Here is a 4,393-nt window from a genome sequence, read left to right as displayed (position 1 = left end):
AATGCTCAGTATGAGCGAGAAGCGCCTGGCTAGCGGGGTAAATTCATGACCACATTTAAATAATTAATCACAGACATTAAAATTCCAGTGTTGGCTGGTAGACTATGATTTTTCCAATGTTCTAAACATTTCCAATGACTTGAGGCAGGGAGGTGCACGGGGAAAACAGACTTTATTGACACAGGAGAGATCATTAAAAAATAAAATAAAAAATACAACGAGATACATAAGTTAGGTCTACATATATTTTCCAAACTCAGTCACTGCAAACAACCATTATCTCCGCTTGTCACAACAGAGGTAAACCGCGGCGGTCTGGCATTTCGGCTTTGGAAATAATTTGTGTGGGATAAGGTGCTTATGTGTGCACTTCTCTTCTCTCTTCGCCACTAAGCAAGTGGGGGCGTTGGATTTAAAGATGGGTCAGGGTTCACGTAGATAATTTGCGTAAATTGTCTCTTTACTTTTTTTATTATTTTTTTTTTTTACATCACTACGTCTGTGTGGGATACCTTTGCAATATGCTGCTGTCATGTCATGTGTATATTATAATATTGCACCTGAAACATGTAGCCTATTAATCAAGGCCTATTCACTTCAGTCAGCGGTGTGCCTCTCCCCCCCTCCTCTCGCTGCCAAATGCTCACAGACAACCTGCCTGTGATTAACCATGGATTCTGTCGTTACCGATTTCTGCCATTAAAAATTCTCTCTGTCTGCACTCACTAATTATGTGTGTCAATTAGGCTATGTTCTTATCACCATTCAATCAAAGGGGCACTTTACACGAGGACGGTTTCCTATGGAAACGGGGAATTATTTTATCGTTAGTGCCTCCCGTTAAGACGGCGACGGCGAATTCGCGCTTAGGAAACGACACATTTTAAAACCACCCTCCAGAGTGAAATTCTTGATGACGCTCCCCGCTGAGCGCTCCATGTAATCGCTTTGGAACGGCACATTTCAGAAAACTCTGACGTGCCTGCACAGGCGACACACGCCATAGCCGTGCGCGAGTTGGCAACCAAATAAAACGTCAGTATGAATGAAATTTGGCAACATTCAGAATTAAGCTACACTGCGGCCAACTTCAGTTACATGTTCATAACGTTACTGCTGCGAGGAGCCGATGGCTGTACCCGGTCGGCATTTAACGTTAGTTACAAAAGCACGTCGACAGTGTTTTCTCACTGCCAGTAGCAACAGTAGGGTTTGACAGATAGCTAGTCCGACAGCACAGTCTGACTGTGCTGCGCTCACCGGGAGCCTCCCGGTCCTCGCTGCTCGTTAAAGATTTCCAATAGGCGTTATTCTGATAAACTGGTCACATATATGTTACATTCTCACCCGACAAATATTAAAACTTTAAAACAGTTTGTTGTTGTTTTTTACTTGAAAAAAGCTTTTTGGCAAGTCTAAATGACTGCGGTAGGCATACTCTACTTCCGCGTTTAAAACAGGAAAGACGATTACTAAATTACGTCATGCAGAACGTCCTTGTATGGGCAAAGAATAAGGTGATCACACTGCCACTTAGCGACCTGGCATGTACATTACGGCGTTTTAAAAATTCAACAGCGCTCATGTAAACAGGGAGAAAGTGTGAAGGAAAAGGTGTGAAGGAAACGCTATTGTGTCGTTTATTTCAGAAACTGTCCTCGTGTAAAGGGCCCCAAAGAGTATAAAACTTGAAGTGTGAATGTACATTTTTGGCACCTCACTCGCATTGCTTCCGACACCTCTGACACACACACACACACACACACACACACACACACACACACACACACACACACACACACACACCCACACACCCACACACACACACACACACACACACACACACACACACACACACACACACACACACAGCTTCTGCATTAATATGACATAATATCAGGAGGAGCAGAGAGCAGAGGTGTTCACATCACAGGGATTAAATATTGGGAATATACAACCTCTGCACTGGGACGAGTGTAAGCGGAAGGAAATCTGTTGCAGAGCTGTGGAAAAAAAGCAGTGTACATGCATCAAACTCAAAGCCTGCCTCATTACATCGCCTCCAAAATTGTCTAAACACTTTTCAGGGGTCTTGCAAAAAAAAGAAAGAAAGAAAGGAAACAAAAAGGAGCCCATGGGGGGAACTACAGCTATATTTTTCATTGAACAATCACAGATCACGCTATTATGGCATCATCTTGCATAGACCAATCAGAGTTGACGCTGCTATAACATCATTGATGATGTCACAATGTATATGACCTCAACTGTGATGTCATCAGTGATTCCACTTGACTCAAGCCATTATTGATATTTCTGATGACATTACTGATTATGTCACAATGTCGATGACCTGAATTGTGTCCTACTATAATTGGAGAGCTGTCCAATGAAAACATTGGGGGTCACTGATGACTTGCAACGGATACGAGCCATCATACCAGCAGATATGGCTGTGTCAGTGCGGGGCCTGTACTTCGTGGTGACCCTGTTTTTAAGTCGTTTATTTGGAAGTGTCTTCATGCTGGGTCCGGTTCTGCCCATCACGCTTCTCTCTCCTGCTTGGTACCGCTGGATCACTGACCGCATGGTAGCCACTTGGCTCACCCTGCCTGTGTCCTTGGTCGAGTTGTTTGGTGTGAAGGTAGTGATAACGGGTGATGGTTTTGTTCCGGGGGAGCGCAGTGTGATCATCATGAACCACCGCACCCGTCTGGACTGGATGTTTCTGTGGTGCTATCTGCTTAGGTACAGCTACCTTCGTCTGGAGAAGATCTGCCTCAAGGCTTCCCTCAAGGCTCTGCCTGGCTTTGGCTGGGCAATGCAGGTGGCCTGCTTCATCTTCATTCAGCGTCGTTGGGAGGAGGACAAGAGACACTTGGAGAAAATGCTTGACTACTTCTGTGACATCAGGGAGCCCCTGCAGCTGCTGATGTTCCCCGAGGGCACAGACCTCTGCAAAAAGGCAAGAGCAAAGAGTCATGAGTTTGCTGCCAAGAACAGCCTGCCAAAATATGAGTATGTGCTCCATCCCCACACCACTGGATTCATCTTCATTGTGGACACACTACGGAAAGTGGACAACCTGGATGCAGTCCATGACATTAACGTGGTATACACAAAGAACATTCCTCAGACAGAGCGTGACATCATCAAAGGGGTTTTCCCCCGTGAGATCCACTTCGATGTGAGGCGCTATCCTGCCGCCTCCCTGCCCACCTCCTCCTCTGCCCTGCAGGTTTGGTGTCATGAGCGCTGGGCCGAGAAGGAGGCCCGTCTGCGGGACTTCTACTCTGGCCAGCCCCTGGGCTTTGACAGTGAAGGTGTTGCACATGTGCCACCCTGTAAGACGGAGCTGCTTGTGGCTCTGATCAAAGGTGCTTCACTGCTTTACTGGAGCAGCTTCATTGCGCTGTGCTTCACCGGCCTGTGGCTGTGGGCCCCAGTCAGGTTCTACTTTCTGGTGATGGTTCTGGTTTACCTGGGACAGCAGAAGCTAATTGGGGGCCTGGAGCTGCTGGAGTTGGCCTGCCACCGGTACTGGAAGTCCTTGGCTACTAATGTGGTTGGGAAGAATAAGATGCTAGATGGGAAGATGCAGTGAGGATGAAAGAAAGGGACAAATGGACTACTGAATGTTTTCACCTGTGTTCAGCAAGGACACTCGGTTGTCTTATCAGGGCTCAGTCCAGAGGGCCAGAGGATCCTCCTGTAGTGCTCTGCCTTAGACAGGGAGGAGACAGTGAAGGGAGCTTACCTTTCTTTGCAAGAGGTTAGGAGACAATGGTGTGACCAGATTATGCGATGTCAGTCAGAGTGTGACGCAGCCAGGGTAGGAAATTACCTTAAAAAAAAATATATATATATATATATATATATATATATATATATATATATATATGTATGTTGTGAAATATGTTTCATGGGCATTTTGGATAATTTTGAGGGCAATTTTATCAAATGTTGGGAAATACCTTAGTTCCACCTATGTTTCATGACAGACCAATCAATGACTCTTATCCAACCATATTTTATTTCTAAAAGTTCATAAATAATACGAGTAAAAGCGAGCGAGTGGGCAATGTTCTCTCTCAATGTTTCATGGCATTGTGACATCATCAGTGATGCCAGGCATTGTGACATCATCAGTGATGTCATAGGAGGCATTGTGACATCATCAGTAATGTCATAAATCATCTTCATCAGTGATGTCAATCTGCAGGGCCAGCTCAGCGAGGCTAGAAATCGAGTGTGCACAGCGCACGAGATGCCTAGTATACATGTACTGTATATATAAAGACATTACTGGTGGAGGTCAGGCCTCATTAGGCAGGCTTTACAACCCTACCCAACCCAATCAAAATGAAAATGAAAGCCCACTCATTTCCCCACA

General features: G+C 45.5%; 1 pseudogene across 1 annotated transcript; it reads left to right on the top strand.

Annotated features, from left to right (window-relative positions):
* The first annotated feature begins 2,449 nt into the window (after positions 1 to 2,449).
* LOC310780907 (lysocardiolipin acyltransferase 1 pseudogene) lies at positions 2,450 to 3,604 on the top strand (annotated as a pseudogene). Its single transcript has one exon. The product of its transcript is annotated as a lysocardiolipin acyltransferase 1 pseudogene (transcript).
* Positions 3,605 to 4,393: the final 789 nt, after the last annotated feature.

Source organism: Poromitra crassiceps (genome assembly GCF_964638095.1).
Source record: "Poromitra crassiceps genome assembly, chromosome: 1".
In the NCBI taxonomy this organism is placed as follows: Eukaryota; Metazoa; Chordata; class Actinopteri; order Beryciformes; family Melamphaidae; genus Poromitra; species Poromitra crassiceps.
The sequence above is the reverse complement of the archived record's forward strand: the minus strand, read 5'-3'. Positions and strand labels throughout refer to the sequence as shown.